The 21,675-nt window shown below is 39.8% G+C and overlaps 2 long non-coding RNA genes across 5 annotated transcripts in view; one reads left to right on the forward strand and one right to left on the reverse strand.

The window, feature by feature from the left end:
* LOC138840057 (uncharacterized) overlaps positions 1-21,675 on the reverse strand; it is a 75,304-nt gene that overhangs the window by 50,464 nt on the left and 3,165 nt on the right. For both annotated transcript variants that reach the window (XR_011376036.1, XR_011376035.1), the window contains exon 2: positions 3,997-4,060. This is a non-coding gene — a long non-coding RNA (uncharacterized lncRNA). The remainder of the gene's footprint in view (positions 1-3,996; positions 4,061-21,675) is intronic.
* LOC138839355 (uncharacterized) lies at positions 12,017-20,896 on the forward strand. Of its 3 annotated transcripts, XR_011375952.1 has the most exons (4): positions 12,709-12,937; positions 14,404-14,483; positions 15,694-15,908; positions 20,760-20,896. It is a non-coding gene; the product is annotated as an uncharacterized lncRNA (long non-coding RNA). The 3 variants fall into 3 exon arrangements; XR_011375953.1 differs by lacking the exons at positions 12,709-12,937; positions 20,760-20,896 and adding an exon at positions 12,017-12,208 and having other exon boundaries at positions 15,694-17,212; XR_011375951.1 differs by lacking the exon at positions 20,760-20,896 and having other exon boundaries at positions 15,694-17,212.

A 21,675-nucleotide genomic window follows, 5' to 3' on the forward strand; every position in this document is an offset into this window, starting at 1 on the left:
TTTGCTGTGTGTGTGTGTGTATGTGTGTGTGTGTGTGTGTGTGTGTCTGTCTGTCTGTCTGTCTGTCTGTCTTTTTCCTGCCAAGGGCAATGTGAAATTTTTTTTTAAATTGTCTGTCGTGGGGCTTGAACTCTGGGCCTGGGCACTGTCCCTCAGCTCTTCAGCTCTACCACTTGAGCCACAGCGCCACTTCTGGTTTTCTGAGTGGTTTATTGGAGATAAGAGTCTCATGGACTTTCCTGCCCTGGCTGGCTTTGAACTTCCACCCTCAGATCTCAGCCTCCTGAATAGCTAGGATTACAGGCATGAGCCACTGGTGTCTGGCTTGTGAATATTTTTTTTTTTAATACATCATTTGAGGTCTACACAAAACTTGAGGCAGACAGACTCCTATCAGCAAAGGAGATGATTATGTGTCTGTTCTATGTAGTACCACATGATTTCAAAGCCCTTCAATTCGAATTTCCCTACCTTATTAGAGTAGGGGGCCTGAGGTGAACCGGTAGCTTCCATAAAGTCATGGCACTGTTCCTCTGTTCCTCCCATTGTCGACAATACCAGAGAAATTTACTCTGAGAAAAATGGGAGGTCTTAAGGGTGTTTGTGCCTTCTTTACTCTTAAGCAAAGTTAGGAAAATTTCACCAGTTATTTTTGTGCTGTGCCCTTTGAGTTCCTTTGAATTCAGTCAAGTATAAAGGACAGGCCTGTTCAACAGAATATTTTTATTTGGTATGCTTCCAGTGAATCTCACATTAAAAAAAAATGCTAGGGATGGCAATGTGGCTCAGTGGTAATGTGCTTGCCTAGCATGCGTGAAGCCCTGGGTTCAATTCCTCAGTACCACATTAATAGAAAAAGCCAGAAGTGGCACTGTGGCTCAAGTGATTGAGTGCTAGCTTTGAGCTAAAAAAGCTTAGGGAGAGTGCCCAGGCCCTGAGTTCAAGCCCCTCAACTGGCAAAAAACAAAAACAAAACAAAAATTTAAAAAGTTGCTAACAGCTGGGGTGTGAACATGATATACATTGTTTATATTTTAAATATACTATGCATAATATTCATATACAGTATCATAAAGCACACTGGTGTTTGACCATAAGGATGAAATCAGATGCTGCTAAATTTCTCCTGTAATTCTCTGAAGAGTAAAGAAGAGAAACCCTCCTTTATTCATGAGCTAGTAAATAAAGTTTATACCCGGGCAGTGCTGGAAATCTTCCTCTCTACTTCTACCTTTACTTCTAAGCCTAGGCCTAGTCATTCTTGGTCTCTCATTCTCAAGGATCCACACTAAGGCTCTGCTGTTGTGCATTGCTCCTGCCTGGTTACAGAGGACATGTTGGGGAGGCTATGTTCAGGTCTGGGTCTTTTGGGCATTCCATGGCTCTATTTCCTTCAAAGCTAGAACTTGCTATAATATTGGCTTGAGGATTTCTAAAACTGTTTCTGCATGATAGCAGTGTTGACCAGAAGAGCCAAGGAGCCAGCCTGCAAGAGCTTTGCTTCTACCCTTCCTGTAAAACTGCTCTCCATAGTAATTGTCCAGTTTTTCACAACCATCATCAGTTTAAGAAGGTTAGATTTTCTTCCACATCTTTGCTAATACTTGTATTATCTTTTTCCAAATAAAAATCCTATCTGGCTTGGCTTGTCCTCACGTTTTTAATCCCAGTTACCAGAAACAATTGTGGAACTAGGCCAATCCCAGGCCAAAGGTAAGAAGCCTCCATGTCAAAACAGAAACTGAGTATGATGGTGTATTCCCATTTGGAAGGATGAGGTAGGATTGTTGTCCTAGGCTGGTCTCAGGCATAAAGCTTGAGACCTTATATTTTAAGCAAAAAGAAAAATAAAAAAGGACGGGAGACATACCTGGCCTAGTAGGCAAAAGGACTAATTCTCAGAGTTAGGAAAGAAAAGAATTAGAAAAGAAAAAATCTTATTTTAGTGTTTGAAGTGGTGTCATGAGGTAATTTTATATTTCTGTTCTCATGAATTTGTTGGGAATTTGTATAACTTCTTATAAGAAATGTCTTTTTAAATGCCGTGTCAATACTCTGAATATTAGAACCTTTTCAGATAACTGGTTTGAAAATGTTTTCTCTTATTCTGCTAGCTGCCTCTTTCTCTGATTAATCATAGCTTTAATGGAAGTAACTTCAAAATTCTAGTGAAATCCAATTTACTTTTTTCTTCTGATTTGCTCTTGGTAGCCTACTTAAGAAATCACTGTAAAAATCAAAAGACATGAAATTTTACCCTTATATTATCCTGTAAAATTTCCACAATTTCAGCTTTTATAATGAGAAATTTAACATTTTCCTTTGCTTTGGGAATTTGAACCCATGGCTTTATATTTGCTAGGTAAGCAGTCTACCAGTGGAGCTACACCCCAACCTATTTTGCTTTAGTGTTTTTTTGTTGTTGTTCAGATAGTTTTTGCCTGATGCAGTCTTGGACCATGAGTCTCCTTACCTCTGCCTCTTCTATAGGTGGGATTACAGGCATGTACCAGTAGGCCTGACCCATTAACTTTGTTAAATTTTGAGCTTAGTTTTCCATATGTGACTGTAAGGTCTCACTGGATCTTTTGGTATGGGGATAACCAGAATGAATTTAATACTCTGTTAAAAATCAGTTCATCATAGTATACATGTTACCTTTAGTCTCTATATTTCACTGGTCTCTAAGTGTACTTTTGTAACAACTTTTCATTTCTTTTTCTTTCTTTTTTTTTTTTTTTTTTTGGTCAGTCATGGGGTATGAACTCTGGGCCTGAGCAGTGTCCCTGAGCTCTTCAGCTTAAAGCTAGTGCTCTACCACTTTGAGCCACAGTGCCACTTCCAGTTTTCTGGTGGTTAATTGGAGATAAGAGTCTCACAGACTTTCCTGCCCAGGATGGCTTTGAACCACGATTCTCAGATCTCAGCCTCCTGGGTAGCTAAGATTACAGGCATATGGAAGTAAGGTTTCAAACCACCTTGGTGTTCTTATTTAAGATTGTTTTGGCTACTCATATGTCTTATACTTCTGTATGAATTTCAGGATCAGCTCTTATTCCATTGATGTAAAAATTGTCATTAGAAATGACGATAGAGACTATACCAAATCTGTAGATTGCTTAGAGTAATATTGCCAATAGAGCTTTTTTTTTTTGCTTTCCAACTAATAATGTATGTTATCTTCATATCTTTCAGGTCTCACTTCAGGACTTTGGAGAAGGCAGAGACCTCACTGAAAAGTTTTACCCTTTCTTGGGTTGGGAAGGTGGCTCAGTAGTAGAGTGCTTGTCTTGTATACATGAGGCCCTGCGTTTCATTCCTCAGCACCACATAAACAGAAAAAGCTGGAAGTAGGGTTGTGGCTCAAGTGGTACAGCACTCACTTTGACCTGAACAGCCAAGGGACAGTGTCTAGGCCCAGAGTTCAGGCCCCATAACTGACACCCCCCCCAAAAAAAAAGTTTTACCCTCTCTCAAATTCATATAGGTCCTCATGGGAAGGAAGAGATATTAGCATACAATGTAGTTCAAATTATCTCAAGATTCCAATAGTGGCACAGATATGCCCATAAACTGTCAGTATTCAGAAGTTCTTTGAATTTTTATATTAGTCATTCATCATTTTTTTTGCAGGTCCTGGGGCTTGTACTCATGGCCTGGGTGCTGCCTCTGAGCCTCTTTCTGCTCAGAGTAGTTTATTAGAGATCAGAGTCACAGAGTTTCCTGCCCAGGCTGGCTTTGAAGCACAGTTCTCAGATCTCAGCCTCTTCAGTAGCTAGGATTACAGGAGTGAGACACTGTCACCCAGCTTACAAATTATTTTTTTAATTTCTAAAATGCTACAAATTTCGGGAGTCCACATTTGTGTTCCCTGAAGCCTAGAATAATTAATAAAATAAACACCATTTTTACTAGATTTAAATTTGTCAACATGGTTTGTATTTCCTTTGTCTCAGGAAATTAAAAGATAATACCCAGGAAATAAAGACTACTCACCAAATTTGTTCTCATTATTCTTGCTGATCCTTCATTTAGAGGGAGGCTTCTTACACAAATGGCTCTATTAAAAAAGTTTTGAAGGTTAATATAAGCCAGATAATGACATATTACTAAATGTTAATAAACAATCAAAAGTCCAAACAAATGAGGAAAAGTGAATTAGCTCAACTTTAGTGTATTCCATGGTAGGATAGCACAATGCTTTATACTTGGTAATTTACAAAACATAGAATTTATACATAGTTTTGTAGGCTGGCAAGTCACATATCAACATATATCATCAGATTTGGTATATGGTGAGGGCTAACTCTGCCTCATAGATGCTTCCTTACAGTACATCGTCACATGGAGAAGGGGCAAATATTCTCCACAAGAGTAGAAGACTCATCTAGTTACCTCTCAAAAGTCTCACCTCAATACCATCATCTTTAGCTTTAGGTTTTAATATATGAATATTGGAAGGAACACAAACATTACAGAACCTACTACTCCGTCCTCATGAACTATGAGCAGTTAGTTAATATTTAAGTATGCTAGGTTTCAGAAAGGCAAGAAAGGAGATTGGAAAAATCATCTTTCCAAAAGCAACAAGGAGACTGAATAATACAAAACTATTTCTGTGCTGTGGAAATTAACTACAAGCTTATGATAGTATTAAGAAGAAAGGGGAGGGGCTGGGAAGGTGGCTCAGTGGTAGAGCGCTTGCCTTGCATGCATGAGGCCCTGGGTTCGATTCCTCAGCACCACATAAGCAGAAAAAAAGGCGGAAGTGGCACTGTGGCTCAAGTGGTAGAGTGCTAGCCTTGAGCTGAAGAGCTGAGGGACAGCACCCAGGCCCAGAGTTCAGGCCCACGACCGGACCCCCCCCCAAAAAAAATACAAAAAAAAAAAAAGAAGAAAGGGGAGAAGTCTGTACAACTAGCCCTGTGGTTGCTCTTGTCTACCTCCTGCCCAGCTCCCCATATATAGAGGATCTGACCAAGTGAGATAAAGACCTTATTAAAGGTCCCATGGTCATTAGCTTTGTCCAATGCCAATCTCAACTGGAAATGGATTAACGTTCAGTCAAGTTGCCTATTAACATTGGATTATATTCTGTTTTCTTCATTGAGAACAAATTTCTTTCCTGAAAGGATTATAGCCAGAAGTCACAAGTCTGTCTGAGTTTTCATCTAAGAGTAATGTCATTTAATAAATTTTAAATAAAAGTGAGAAAAAAAGGTCTCATGGAATTCCTTGCTAGCAGACTTGTATTATAAGAACTGATGAAAGGGAAGTTCTCAGGTTCAAAGAAAATAACTCAGAAGGGCCTCAGTGGCTCATTGCTATAATCCTAGCTACTCAGGAGGCTGAGATTGGAGAATGGAGGTTCAAAGCCAGCCTGAGCAGGAAAAGTCCCTCTGAAACTGTCATTTGCAATTAACAACTAGAAAGCCAAAAGTGGTGCTGTGGCTCACAGTGGTAGGGAGCCAGCTTTGAGTGAATGAACTCGACAACACTAAGGCCCTAAACTCAAGCCCCAGGACCACCACCAACAACAACAAAAAGAAAAACTTACTCCATTGTTTATATATACACCACATTTTCTTGATCCATTCATCTACTGAGGGGCATCTGGGTTGGTTCCATATCTTAGCTATGGTAAATAATGCTGCAGTAAACATAGTTTGTGCTGGTAGCTTTAGTATGGCCTTGTTAGTGATTGTTTGGGTAAATGCCCAAAAGTGGGATTGCTGGGTCATAGGGGAGCTCTATGTGGAGTCTTTTGAGGAACCTCCATACTACTTTCCAAAGTGGTTGAACAAGTTTACACTCCCACCAACTGTTGTTATTAGAGTTAAATGTGGTATATCTATACAATGGAATTCTATGCCTCCATCAGAAAGAAAGACATCACCCCTTTTGTTAGGAAATGGAAAGACTTGGAAAAAATTATATTATGTGAAGTAAGCCAGGCCCAAAAAAACATAGGTCACATGCTTTCCCTTATTTGCAATAACTAGTATATGTCTGGGACAAGCAGAAAAGGTCAGATAAGTTGATGTTAAGCGAAATGAGCCCCAAGATAGGGACACAAGTGGTTTCTTCTTTCTTGCTATTGTTTCTAACGTATCTATTGGGATACAAGTTAACCCATTGCAACAATGAGATGTACAAGATGCTATGTTGAAAAAAGAACTTTACAATTTAGGCGGGGCAGGGTGGGAGGGGGGAAGGTGTGTGTGTGTGGACTGTTGATGAGGTGGGAGGGAAGGTAGGGGAAAAACAAAGGAGGAGTCAACAATTCTTATTTTTTTTTTTTGTCGTTCATGGGGCTTGAACTCTGGGCCTGGGCGCTGTCCCTCAGCGCTTCAGCTCAAGGCCCGGACTGGCTTTGAACCGTGATCCTCAGATCTCAGCCTCCTGAGTAGCTAGGATTACAGGCGTGAGCCACCAGCGCCTGGCAGGAGTCAACAATTCTTGATAGGAAATGTACTCATTACCTTTCTCATGTAACTGTAACTCCTCTGTACAGTATTTCCATAATAAAAATAATAAGAAAAATAACTACTGACTCTAGCCCCACACTGAGCACCACAGTTACAGACCACTATGGGCAGGAGAACTGGGATACCTCCTGCTTCCAAGTGTTTCTCAGATTTGGTAACAGGCTCAGAGGGGAAGGTGTCACACCCAGCCTCCTATGTCCTAGCTACTTCAGGGTGCAGCCTGCTGTCCCTTCTCCACTGCTCTTGCTCCTTAAGCACTTATGAGCACCAACTGGGTGTTCAGTTCACTGTGTAAGTAAACACAAATAGTGTCCTTTGCTTTAGCTCTGTCTCCCGCCAACCCCTTGTGCCCCACTGATTCTGTACCCAGCTACTGGAAGGGAGCTGTGAGCCAGAGCTAAGCCTTGGTAAGGGTGGAGTATAGCTGCTGTTGGATCTTCACTTTTGCTCTGGCACCATAGGCTAGCCCTCCTGTGTTGGGCTTTGGACTTGCTAACCAAAGGTCCTTGTTACCAGTTCCTAATAAATACATTCTGTGTTCCAATCTCCAAAATACAACATAAAAAGAAATGAAGAGGATAGAAAACATAAATATCTGGGTTAATATAGAAGGCTTTTTCTCATTTGCTTATATTCAGAAAACAATATACACAGTAATACTGTTTTATAATAATATAGTAAAATCAGCAATGTATTGTTGGCTTTGTAATATAGATGTAACATATGCTAATAATAGAACAATATTGGAGAGAGTATGTAACTATAAATGAGCAATGTTTTTACATTGTATTGTATCAAGTTGATAGTATATGCATAGGTTAAAATACATATTGTAAACTTTAGAGCCACTAAAAATAAATTAAAAAATTCAAAGAGAAATTTGAAGAACTTGAATTTCAAGTCCAAACAAGAACAGAGGAACCAAAGGTAGAAGACCAACTATGGAAAACATCAAATTTGAATCCAACAAATGTAATTACTGAAACATAACTACATTTAATTTTAATGGTTTAAATATACAAATTAAAAGCAGAGATAAGCCAGAAGTACAGGCTTGGTTCAGGTGGTAGAGCACCAGTCTTGAGTGGAAAGTCAAGCAAGATCCAGGTGCTGGTGGCTCACACATATAATCCTACCTATCCAGGTGCTGGTGGCTCACACATATAATCCTACCTATTCAGGAGACTGAAAACTGAGAATCATGCTTCAAAGCCAGCCTGGGCAGGAAAATCCATGATGCTCTTATCTCCAATTAAGCACCCAAAAAGCCAAAAGTGGAGGTGGGGCTCAAGTGGTAGAATGCTAGCCTTGAGAAAAAAACTTAAGGACAGCACCTAGGTCCTGAGTTCAAGCCCCAGAAATTGCACCAAATAATAAACCTTGTAAAAAATATCAGTAATCCACAGCAATTATTAGAAGCTAACAGCTAGATGTAAGACTAATCAATAGAGGTGGATTGACCAGAAGCTTAATAGGATGATCATGAAAGCAGAGTTTGAAAAGAGCTCCGATAAAACCATAATCATTTTCCTAAATGCCCATCTAAGTGTATGGTATTTACCTGAGAGAGAGGAAAAGCTGCTTGCGTTCTCATTCCAAGATGAATAGATCTTATTCCCACTATGGCTCAGTTTGCTTGGCTGGTGTGGAGGAAGTCAGGCAGTTTGCAAATATTTCCAAACCTCTCAAATGAATCAGTTTATTTGGGGTATCAAATACAGTGGAGACTCTGCTTCAAGCAATGAAGGAGAAGATGATTAAATCCTCTGAATTAAAGGGCAACAGTCTACACAAGACTGATATGAGTCCAATGAAAAGTAGGAAAAGATACAGCTAAGATGAACCTTCTTGGATCAGAAAAAAGCTCAAAGTCTTATCTCAAAAATGTGTCCTGCAAGGAGATCTGAAGTTAATTCATTCAGCCTGTGAAGCAATGTGTGCATTCAGGCAATAAATGAGAACAAACAAAAAAAAAACCCTCAATTAATTTGGCTCCTTGAACTGCCTTTGGAAATGAACTTTACAACTTGGTGGGGGGGGGGGGAGGGAAAAACTGGGAGAAAATGAGGGAGGGGGTGACACTGTTAAAAAAGAAATGTACTCAATACCTGACTTATATAACTGTAACCCCTCTATACATCAGCTTCACAATAAAAATTTTTAAAGGGGCTGGAAAGGTGGCTCAGTGGTAGAGTGCTTGCCTTGCATGCTTGAGGCCCTGGGTTCGAATCCTTAGCACCACATAAGCAGAAAAAAACCCAGAAGTGGTGGTGTGGCTCAAGTGGTAGAGTGCCAGCCTTGAGCTGAAGAGCTGAGGGACAGCGCCCAGGCCCAGAGTTCAGGCCCCACGACTGGACCCCCAAAAATTTTTTTTAAAAAGAAAAAATATGGTTTTATTTGATAAGGAAGCCAAAAATATACTATGGAAAAAGATAGCCTATTTAATAGTTGGTGTTCAGCAAACTGGGCATCCTTAAGGAGAAAACTAAAAGTGAATCACTGTTTGTCACTATACACAAATATCAACTCCATAAGTGGATCAAGACTTTGAAATTACTACAAGAGAGATTAGAAGAAACACTAGAACTCATAGGTATGGACAGAAACTTTATTTTTTGTCAGTCGTGGGGCTTAAACTCTGGGCCTGGGCGTTGTCCCTTAGCTCTTCAGCTCAAGGTAAGTGCTCTACCACTTGAGCCACAGTGCCACTTCCAGTTTTCTGGTGGTTTATTGGAGATAAGAGGCTCACGGACTTTCCTGCCCACGCTGGCTTTGAACCATGATCCTCAGATCTCAGCCTCCTGAGTAGCTAGGATTACAGTCGTGAGCCACCAGTGCCTAGCTGGACAGAAACTTTTTGAAAAGAGTCCCAGGGGTGCAACAGATAGGAGAAAGACTTTTAAAGAGGGACTACATCAAAATACAAAAAAGCTTCTGCATAGCTAATGACATAGTTACTAAACTAGAAAGATAGCCAACAGACTGGGAGATGATCTTTGACAGCAATATATCAGACAAAGGCCTAATATCCAATGTATACAAGGAGCTCAAGACACTGTTCCAAACCTAATAAACCAATCATTAAGTGGGCAAGGGAGCTAAGGAGAGACTTCTCAGAAGAAAAGGTGAAAATGGCAAAAAAAAAAAAAAAATGCATGAAGAAATGCCCATTGTCCTTGGCCATAAAGGAAATGCAAATTAAAACAACTCTCAGATTCCATTTCACCCCAGTTAGACTGGCCAACATTGTGAATGCAAAAAACAACAAATATTGGAGGGGTTGTGGGGAAAAAGGAACCCTACTGCACTGTTGGTGGGAATGTAAATTAGTACAAACACTCTGGACAGCACTCTGGAAGTTCCTCAAAAAACTAAACAGACCTTCCCTATGACCCAGCCATACCACTCCTGGGCATCTACCCTGAACATCATGAGTCAGGATAGGTTATGCTAAAGACAACTGCACATTCCTATTCATTGACACATCATTCACAATAGCCAAAATATGGAAACAGCCCAGATGCCCTACTATGGATGAGTGGATCCAAAAAATGTGGTTCCTATCCACAATGGAAATTTACACAGCAATTAGACAGAATAATGTCATTTGCAGGGAAATGGATCGAACTAGAATAATTCATGTTAAGCGAGGTAAGCCGTGCTCAGAGAGACAAATAGCACATGTTCTCTCTGATATGTGGAAATTATATCTAAAATACACTGGGATATGATAAATTATACAGAATTCTAGATACACACAGTCCAAAAGAGGATACTCTTAGAAACAAAAAGGTACAATCCTACAAGCCTCTTCATATTAACATATAATTATATATAAAATATATACTATGTTATATATAATATACTGTATTATTTATAATATAATATATATACTATATGTATATATACATCAAAATGAACTCCAAGATACAGAAACAAGACCTCTCCTTTTTCTTTTAATTTTTAAATTTGTTATACTTTTAGTTTTTGATGATTCTGTATTCTTTTCCTTATGTATGGTGTATTCAAATATATATCTTTAGGAGGGTTGGGGGGAAGGGTACAGAAATGTGGAGTGAAAAAGGCAGGAAAAGTGCAGCAGTGTGGTTCAATAAACACTGGTGAAAGTTAACTATAAAACTCATGGGTGGAGATGGAAGGAGGGGCTGGGAGAGAATGAGTTAACGGAAGACACCGCATGAAAGAAAATGTACTCATTACCTGATTTCTGTAATTGTAATCCCTTTGTATATCATCTTTACAATAACAATAAAGTAAATTAATTTAAAAAAGAAAACCAAGAGAGAGGGTGAGGCCCTGAATTCAATCTTCTATACTTACACATAAAAAGAATAACCACTCCAATAAGCCACTCGAAAACTGGAAGTGGCATTGTGGCTCAAGTGGTAGAGCGCCTTGAGCTAAAGAGCGCAGGGACAGTGTCCAAGTCCAGAGTTCAAGCCCCATGACTGACAAAAAAAATAAAAAAAAAGAATAACCAAATAGATTCTCTCACAGGAAGTCCCTCTTGATCAGAGATTCCAGATTTTTCTTTGTTTTTATTTTCCAGTACTGGGTCTTGTATTTATAAATATAGTACATTCATACAACTAAGCAATTTCTTTGGGGGTGATGTAATGAAGAGTCTAAGGCCTGGGTGACTCCATCTTGAACTAGCGATCATCTTCTGAGGTATGAGTTATGCAGTTGACCATGAGCCCAGCCTGGGAATGAACAGAAGAAGCAATTCTGGGGCACTAGATGTGTAATAATTTGTTGTACGATGCTATGATGTATACAAAGTTCCTGCCTTCCCTAAAAAAGTGTATAAAAAGTGCTATAACCCTGGGCTCGGGGCCTCTTAGTGTCACCAGTTACCTGGTGCTCGGAGGACCAAGCTCAAGCTTGCAATAAAGACTCCTTTGCTTTTACATTGGATGGTCTCTGATGGTCTTTTGGGTAAGGATTTCCGAATTCAGTTTTACATTTGGTGCATTGGCCGGGAATCCCCCCCAAGGCCACCCAGATGCCTTAACCAAGGAGTCCTGAGAAACCCGGCTGGTAAGTAGAGGTAGAGGCATTGCTGTTCTGACATTATCTGGTGAGTTGCCTGCAGGTTCTATATTGGGGTTGGCATGAGATCTTGGCAGATGCACTTTAAGACAGCCAACGGGGCCAGTGGGAGATGTCCTTCGGATCCCCTCAGTGGGGTAAACTATCCACTAGTGTGGACCCTTGAGTCCGGCGCTTTCTGACTGATAGCCTACAGGGTAGACTGTCCACTAGTGCGGACATTTGGACCCATCTGTAGTCTGGCACTTTCTGACTGACAGTCTACAACGCGCACACTGTGAACGTGTTTTGTCTCAGTGTTCAGTGTTTTTTTTGTGTGTGTGTGTGTCTTTTGGAATTCTTGGAATGTTCCTCCTCCCAGATTCATCCTGATGTGAGGGCTCAGAGAAGACTGGCTAACACCCTCTTAATATCTGTTACTCTCTAGCTCCTTCTTTTTTATAAAACTGCCACTGACCACCTGCAAGTGGCACCAGCAAGATCTTAGCCTTGGGCCTTGGCCCAAGTATGGGGGAGAACCTGTCAGTCTGAGGGGATGGCCACTAGGGACTTCTTTCCCTTGCCCCAAGATGACTGGGAATTCTCCTCTGTCTTGGAAGGCCCCTGGGTCAACGTTTGCAGGAATCTAAAAGAAAAATCCTCCGGAGGTCAGTAAAGGGGGTTTGAGTCCCCTGGTAAGTGTATGACGGTGAGATGTCGCCCCATTCACTGAGACCTGATTTTGTCTTTGTGGCCACTTGTCTGTCTTGTTTACTTCAGTGTATTTTCTGTTCTATGTTTTCTAAGGTAGGGAAGGTCTGGGTGAGAGTGGCAGGCTCACTCAGCAAACTCTGGATTCAGCTTGAAAATGGCACAGAGTTCTGATAGGGATAAACTGGGGGCCTATTAGTCCCCAACTCAGCCTTTGGTTGTTGTCTTGTCTAGTTCTGTTTTAGAACTGGTAACAGTTTTAAAATGTGAATCCTTGGTTTTTGTGTTTATTTGTTTTTGTTATTTATTTAAACATCTCTGGGGGAATAAAATTTCCTGCCTCCCGCTGGGCTTGGTCACAGCCCTGCTAAGTCCCCCCCCCCTTGTGTTACATCAGCCAAGAGGAGGGGCATGGACAAGCCTCAGTGGAGGCTTCTCCCAGTGGAGGCTGCTGGAGGAGAGGTGAGGGTGTAGATAGCAGTGAGCCTGGTCTGGACTTTCAGCTACTCCAGACAGCTTAACAAGTTGTAAAGTGCTCTTGTCAAAACTGGGTAAAAATCAGGCCAGTTTAGTTTCAGGTGACCCTCTCCACCCCCAGCCTTCCTCCAACAGAAGGGATTCAAAAAACTGATTGGTAAAATGCCTTGCTAAACAAGCAAGTCCTGGGAAAATGAAGCTCAACAAAGGTACTTCATTTAAAAGAAATATTGTCTTAAATTTTGGCTTAAAAACTTTAGAAAATGTACGTAAAACTGATTTTGATTTTTGCGCGCTTTGAGATCTGTGTGAGTGTTTTGTGTGCATGTGAACATATTCAAGATAAAAATTGTCAGCATGCTGTAACAATTGGGTGAGTTTCAGTTTAAAATTCAAAAGGTTATGAGGTTTGGACATTACCAAAAATTTTAAGAAATCTTCACATTGTTTTAAATGACTTTTTAAGGATTCTTTAACTTAAAAAATAGAAAATCTAGTATTTTAAAATGCATAAGGCTGTTTATACTGTAATCAAGATATCTGGCTTAACAAAAATGCATTGGCTGTTTGGAATTTAGTTCTCTTGTCAAAGACGTTACCTGTTCTGTCTGTCTAAAACTGTGTATTTCATTTGAGAACCAAGAGATTAAAAAAAGGGAAAACTTAGAAGCCAACAGAAGACCTATCCTTAAGGGTGAGGGGTGAATAGGCAGAAGTGCAGTTCAGCTGGTCATGCATGGTGGGACAGGCCCTGAGAAAGTCCACAGACGGTGGGACAGGCCCTGGGAGGAGTCCACACATGGTGGAAGAGGGCAAGCTGGCACAAATGTAGTTCATCTAACCCTAAAGAGTCAGATTGGGTGCGTGCCCATTCCATTGGAGGGCCCGAGTGGCCCATCCTTGTTCTGTCCCTTTTTCCTGCAGATATACACTGGAAACATGATGGCAAAAATTAGCAATGTGATGATCTGATTAGCATTGCTAAAACTGCCCCTTGGATGTGTTCAAATTAAAATTAAGAAGGCCTTAAAAGAGGGTTAAAAAGTTTATTTGTATAATGTGACTTGCTCTGAATAATGTTCTACGGTTAGGATGTGTGGTTTAAAAGCTATAAAGGTGTTAAGTCTAGCTTATTGGTACAGTGATGGTGATTGTAATTTTTTTTTTTTTTTTTTTTTTTTGCCAGTCATGGGCCTGAACTCTGGGCCTGGGCGCTGTCCCTCAGCTCTTCAGCTCAAGGCTAGCGCTCTACCACTGGAGCCACAGCGCCACTTCCGGCTTTTTCTGTTTATGTGGTGCTGAGGAATTGAACCCAGGGCCTCATGCTTGCAAGGCATGCACTCTACCGCTGAGCTACCTTCCCAGCCCCTGTAATTCTTGCATTAAGAAAAAACTGTCATTTGAGTTTAAAAATTTTAATGTGTATCTGTTTTAAAACAAGCAGCCAAGAGACAATAAGTGACACTTGGCCTCAAGATTTCAAGGGATTTTTTAAATGCAAATGAGAACTATACAATATTAAAAGAGATTAATAAGAGGCTTAAAAATTAGGAATGGATTTCTGGATATAAAGTTTAAAAATAAAAGTGCACAAAGGAAAGAAGTTAGGATTACCAAAATAATTGCTATTTTAGTTTGCTCTTACAGGTTTTTTTTTTTTTTTTTTTTTTAACAGTTTCCAGCAAAGCCCAGAGCAAAGCACAGAGGATTCTTACAAGTTTGTCAGATGTAACCCTGGCTCTTAATAAGTTTCAGGTAAGAGCATACTTAAAAGCTACTTCTATGTTGACCACCTTGTTGCTTTTAATTGCAGTAAAGTGGCCTTTTATAAGACTCATTGATCTGCAAACTGGTTCAAAGCCAGCCCGGGCAGAAAAAGGTCCCTGTGAGACTGTCACCTGTACCTAGCCAGCAGAGTGCTGAAAGAGCAAGCAGAGTTGCTTTGGGACTCAAAGTGGCAGAGTGCTAGCCTTGAGCAGTAGGGCTGAGGGACAGCACTCAGGCCCTGAGTTCAAGTCCAGAGACCAACTAAGGGAAATGCCAATGAGGCATTTTTCCCAGTGTGGAGAAGACAGTCCTGGGATGAAAGCAATGGTGGAGCATCCAGAGGCAGTAAGCCACTGCTTGGATGGCAGAAATGTCGGATCCTAGAGTCATTTGTGCATGGCTCTTCAAGAACTGGTCAGAGCCAGGAGGCCATGGGAAGACAGCTTGTAAGCATGCCTAATGTCCATGACTATCTACCTTGTAAGGGACAGGAACTTGCCATCCTCTGTGATAGTTGTAAAAAGCTAAAGTTATAAAATGTGGGGGATAGTTTAAATACCAACCCCTATATGTGCCAAAAGCCCTAATTGGCAGTAATTTTTGAGCTGACACCAGCTACATGAAATCCATCTGCTCGGAAAAAATGTTTGTAAACCTGAGAGTGTGTTTCTATTGGTATCTGTCTGAAGGCCTGCATAGGTAACTTAGGCATTGTTAGGATTGCCTAAACCATACAGAAAGATGCTTTTGCAAACCAGAAGGCTAAACAAGCCACATGGCTGTAGCCGGAGAAAAGGTTTGTGCATTTGTCAAAAGTTAAAATATTGTTCTTAATGACATCTAACCCTGATAGCCTCTTTGTAAAATAGGCTAAGGTTATAGGTTCCTGGCTAGGTAAGATCAACACCCCTGAGTCAGCTTAAAGAAGTTACAGAAGATGAATCTTCACCCATCTTCCCCTTTTAAGAACAAGGGACCAGAGTCACTTAAAAAATGTGGCAAAATAGACAGAAGGAAAAGGCATGGGAAATAGTACAGGCCTGAGCCCTCTATATCTGCCTAGAAAAACAGCCTTATTAAAAGAACTATCTAGTTTAAAAAGTTGTCATCTTGGTAAACTATCCTGGGCTATTGTCTAAATAGTCTTAAAAACTAGTGGTCACAGCCTGCCAAGCCTATACAATGTATCCTTAACCAGTCTGTGTAGGAATTTATAGCCCAGCACGAGATGGACAGTCCCTTGGAGCCACTGAGAGACCCTGTTGCTGCTGCTGCTATAGCCTGGAGGAAATCTACATTGTGACCCTGACTACCTCTACCGTGGAAAAAGTAGACTGAACTGCCTGATTCCATCACCTGAGACTACATCCTGGTTGAAAGCTGCTAAAACTAAGATCTGTGGGACATATTTTGGTGAGTGGATATTGGGGGTTAGGATATCACTAGCTTGCCTTAGGCACTTCAGGGTCACAGCCTAGTTTGGCTCTGGTATGGTAATAACCTGAGTGTGTTTTCAATACAGGTAGTAATGAGACCCAGCCCTGCTCTTAGCCTTAAAATCTAGCAAGCTTCTGCATCCCAGTGGTGCCTTGAGGCTGTTCTGAGATAACTTGGTTCTGCAAGCCAAAGGAAAAATGGGCAGTTTTAAACTCTAGCCACAAAGAAGCTCAAGGAATTGTAAAGAAGAGGAGGGTAATAAAGAAAGCCTTGGAAAATGAATTGGGGAAAAATTGGTATCCCTTTTGGATAAGAAAGGATTTGAAAAGATTGTCTTAAGACATAGAGTCAAAGAAGACAAACCTCAGAAAGTTTAAGTATGTAGCAAATGGTATGAGTATGTCTTAAAATTGGACCTTAATGAGTACAGCTGGAATAAAATTAAGTTAGCTGTGATATACAGAGTCAGGACTGGTGGAAGAAAATGTAAGGGCATTTGGTACTGTTAATTTTGTTACTCACAGTCGGGCCCTGTGTTGTAAACTGGCTAGTGATGTTTGTTAGACAACACATTAACACTGTACAACTGATGGTCTTTTGGGTAAGGATTTCCGAATTCGGTTTTACAGTAGGAGATTGAAAAAGCTTTTTGTAATGGTTTTAATAAGGGAGAAAAGGAGGAAGGGAAGAAGGTTGAGTGATAGATTGATCAGAACATATTATAAACATGTATAGAAATGTAACAATGAGATCCCTCACTGTATGATATAAGCTAATAAAAATTAGTGCACATGGAGGTGGTATTTCACTTTAAGACAGGTGGTGGTGCATGTCATGTGTAGCTTATTATGACATCACAATTCTAGAAGCGTAAGTGTGGAGATATATAGCCCAAGATATTCACAGCAATGTGAACACAGACAGGAGACAGCACAGCTCCAGAAACTGTTCCTTTTCCAGTATAATGAGAAAACATGAACAAGTAAGAGCTAGTAGCCATGTCCTAAGTTTTAACTAGACTCTTAAGAACTTTAACAGCTGCCAAAATAATTTGAATTGTTTTTGGTTTTTATTTTACCACAAAACCTGAAAATAGGTATAGAATAGTAGGTATCAAGCTACCTGGTATAGAGTTTTGGTACACAAAGGATGTCAGGGGTGAGCTAGTAAGCCAATGAGAGTATGAGGATCTGAGTTTAAGACCTGGTACCAAGAGGAAAGAAAGTAAAGGAGATAACAATGCTTGATAGGAAACGTACTTATTACCTTACTCATGTAACTGTAACCCCTCTGCACACTATTTTTACAATAAAAATGTATTCAAAAAATAAAAAATTCAAAAAGAAAAAAAGAGGAAAGAAAGTATCCAAGTATAAATGAATCCTATGTACTTTACAGAGGATTGCTCAGAACTTGTGTGTGTGTATGTGTGTGTGTGTGTGTGTGTGTGTATGTGTGGCGGGGATGTGTGTGGGGAAGATACAGGAATAAGATTTTTTCTTCACTTATTTATTTATTTGTTTGCTTACTTATTTATTTGGTGTAAGTATTGAACATAGGGCCTGAGTGCTATCCTTTAGATATCTTGCTCACAGCTGGTGCCTAACCACTGGATCCACATCTCTTCTCCAAGGCTTTTACTGGTTAACTGTAGATAAGAGTCTCATAGTCTTTTTAGCCTAGTCTAGCTTTGGACCCTGATCCGTAAATCTCAGCCTACAGAGCACCTAAAATTATTGGTATGAGACACTGATGCCAGTCTAGAAGCCAGGTTTTGAAACATTATCAAACTGGGTAGGTAAGTGATATTAATTAATAAAATTTTAGAGTGTAGCAGCAATGACCTTTGAAAATACAAATTTTTGACAGGTGCTAACGGCTCAGGCCTGTAATCCTAGCTACTCAGGAGGCTAAGATCTGAGGATAGCAGTCCAAAACTAGCCCTCACAGGAAAGTCCCTGATAGTCTTATCTCCAGTTAACCACAACAAGCCAGCAGTGGAGCTGTGGCTCAAGTATTAGGACACTGACCTTGAGCAGAAAAGCTCAGGGACAGCATCCAGGCCCAAAGTTCAATCCCCAGGACTGACAAAAAAGAAAAGATACTACAGTTTTGTCTTACCATTTTATCGGATACTTTTTATCCAAGCTAAGAGTCCATTCTAAAATAGACATTTCCTCTGTTTTTAATCAGTGTGACAAACTAGGAAAGTTCAAAGGAACTTCAATTTTATTTTTTTGAAATCTTTTTTCTCAAGACATGAAAAAATATGAGTACTAGTTATGTACTGTGCAGCTACAGAGAAATTTTGTATGACTCTTCGTTTCTTTTACTTTGATATGTTTTGAGATGAGATAAAATTTGACTATATTCAGTGGTTTCCTTTGCCATTGACTTCTACTTTAATTACCATGTTTGATAGAAAACAGGAAGTTATTTGTGTTTTCTTATATTTGGTAAGTCTTGCTTTCTGATGGAAAATATGATCAGTTTTGAGGAAAGTTTCCTGTTTTGTTTTTCAGAAAAATGTGAATTTTGTAGCTGCTGATTTAAACAATCTAAGGATATCTGTTAAATTCATTTGATCTGCGTTGGTATTAATCTTTGAGTGATTTTGATGATTTTTGCTTATCAGTAAGAGAGGAGTTCTAAATTCTCCTATTATCATTTGGATGTAGTGTATCTGAGCTTTTAAACTTCAATAGTGTTTGTCTAATCTAAGTATGTGCACCGCTATTCATTGCATTTTTTTTGGTCGATTGTGGGGCTTGAACTCTGGGCTTAGGTGCTGTCCCTGTGCTCTTCACCTCAAGGCAAGCGCTCTACCGCTTGAGCCACAGCACCACTTCCAGTTTTCTAATGGTTTATTGGAGATAAGAGTTTCACAGCCTTTCTTGCCCAGGCTGGCTTTGAACCGTGATCCTCAGATCTCAGACTCCTGAGTAGCTAGGATTACAGGCGAGAGCCAACAGCGCCCAGCTTCATTGCATATTTTTTAAAAAATCAATCATTAGTGTTTTCTTGATTGTTCATTTTTCTCATAGGTAATGACCTTTTCTCTCTTCTAATTCAGTTTGAAGTCCATCAGAAATGCACATGGGCTAGCTATTCCTACTTGTTTTTCATGTCCCTTTGCTTGCAAGATTTTTCTCTCCCTTTTCCTCCTAAGCCAATCTTTGTTCTGTCAGTGAGATGTGAGAGACTGAAGAGATGAAAATGACTTTCTGTTAGACCTGAATGGCTAGAAAGTTGAAAAAGGGAAATAAGACTCTCTAAAACCATTTTGCTTATCATTAATCTAATAAATGCTTTTAGCTAGCAAGTGAGAGCCCCTATATTTCCATTTCTCAACACCTGACTCATGGATCAGAATAAATGTAACGGAAAATTGATGTCCTCATGACTCATATCACATGGAAACCTTGTCCCCCAGTCTCTAAAAGCTATTGCTCCTGTTGTTCCCATTACCAAGTACCTGTACTTGATGTTTGATTCGCTGGGAGGAGATAAGTTTTATGTAAAAGCTGAAAGAATAATTTAGCGTCTTCTGGTTTGGATTAACAGTTACTCCTGAAATTAAAGTTTAAACAAGTAAAAAAGTAATTAGATCATTACAGTCATCTTATCTCTCCAAATTCTACCTCAATAAGGTACTCCTTTTTACCATTGGGCTAACATATTTTATAATTACAGATTTATAAATAGTAGCAAAAGGGATAATTCCTATGAAGCGGGACTACTTTCTTAAAAAATTACTATGTAAACAGATTTGAGCATACAGCAGCCCCTAGTGGCAAACTTTTGCAGTTTATGAGGTCATCATTCAGGGCAAGTCATGCTTGCGAGAGCCATAGGAATTCAACTTCTGAATTCCAATTGCAAAGGTCACACAGGAATACGTATGACTACATACCTCAGTTTTCAGATACAAGTTCTGACAGTGAAACATACAAAGATAGTGATCCCACCCAAGCTACATCAAAAGTCATTAAAAAATGCAATTGAAAAAGGTAGTGAAAGATGGATATGTATCTTATCAGGTAATTCCATTAGAAATGTACTCCGAAGATAATTCTGAGAATGCTTGCAAAAATGTTGAACCACCACTGATGCAAAGAAAGGTTACAAATCGGAAAGGACCACAAGTAATTCCAGATCCAGGGCCTGCTAGGATAAGAACAAATCCTATTAATCTGGCGCACACAGTGTACAAGGCACGAATCTCTAGGGATATGCAGATGAAGCAGTATAGAGAAAGGGTGATTCACTTGATTCACTTATTAGCCGTGAAAGATTATAAAAAAATTGAGCTGCTTACACGATTACAGAAAGATGGCTGGAAGAAATGTAATAGATTTTCTCTGGGTAAAATTCTTGAACAAGTAGCCAATCTGAATGCCAGCAACCACTCCTATAATTTAAAGGACTGTATTTTTAAAGAGATACAAAAGGACTGGCCTGGCTATAATGACAATGACAGGCAGTTGTTGGACATGGTGCTTTCCAGCAAACCGGCGCTCAAAGATATCTCAACAACTGACCAGATAGATTCTTCTGTTGGCTATAATTCAAATTATTTTCTGCGATCTTACCAGTTTCCGCCACCACCACCATCACCAATGGTACTTTCAGATATAGATGGCCCTTTGACTGATTTCGAAGGATCTATAATTTTTCTACCATATGCTTCAGAGCATTTCGGCTACAATCCTCTATCCGTGTTCCCACCTCAGCACTCTAGTTCAAATAACAATCTAAGTGAGAATTCCACTGAGTCTTCTTTTGATGTATCAGAGAGATCTGACACTGAAGAACTCTCTTCTGTAGGGGAAAACAATGATAGTAATGATGCTGAGAAGGAGGATCAACCTGTGGATCAAGTACAAGAAGGAATCTTTTAAAGCAAGATGAAACACTCAAATCGCAACTTGTAAGAAGTAAAAATGAGAAGTTTCCATCTATAGGAAAAGTTGGCTTGTGTTATGACTACAAAAATAGTCATCGCTCATTTATTAAAATTCTGAATAAACTGCTCTAAAAATTCTAAAGATCTGTATTCTGTGTGTGTGTCACAAACTTCCAGCTTTATTATAACTCATTTTCCTTAATTAACTATAATGATTACCATTATTATTGTTTATTATTGCTTAATTTTCCTCCTATTGATCTTGTTTTCTCTGGTTTTGAAGCTAATTTATTTGATAGCCTCTTAATCCCAATATTTGTGTTTTCACCTCATTTTAAAAAATATTGAGGACATGGTGTCTATGAAGAAAATTGTAAACACTCATTTTTTTTGCGGGGGGGCTGGTTCTGGGGCTTGAACACAAGGGCCTGAGTGCTGTCCCTAAGCTTCTTTTGCTCAAGGCCAGTGGCTCTACTATTTGAGTCACAGTGCCACTTCTGGCTTTTTCTGCTGGTGCTGGATTTCTACCTCAAATCTCAGCCTCCTGAGTAGCTAGGATTAGAGGCATGAGCCACTGGCTCCTGGCTAAGAAATAAAGTTTTGGAATGACTAAGATGACATAATTTTGGATAAACAGTCTTTGAACTATTTTTCTATAGCATTTTCTGTTGTTTCTGTGAGGATCAAAACACTCCAGGTCTTGTACATACTAGACTATCTAGTCTTATTTGATCTGCAGAAGTCTTAATCCATAATCCAGATCTTAGTTTCTTTTTCTTTTTTTTTTTTTTGTCGGTCATGGGGCTTGAACTCCAGGCCTGGGCGCTGTCCCTCAGC

The sequence above is a fragment of the Dipodomys merriami genome, unplaced genomic scaffold (assembly GCF_024711535.1).
Source record: "Dipodomys merriami isolate MVZ:Mamm:240054 unplaced genomic scaffold, mDipMer1.0.p SCAF_3, whole genome shotgun sequence".
In the NCBI taxonomy this organism is placed as follows: domain Eukaryota; kingdom Metazoa; phylum Chordata; class Mammalia; order Rodentia; family Heteromyidae; genus Dipodomys; species Dipodomys merriami.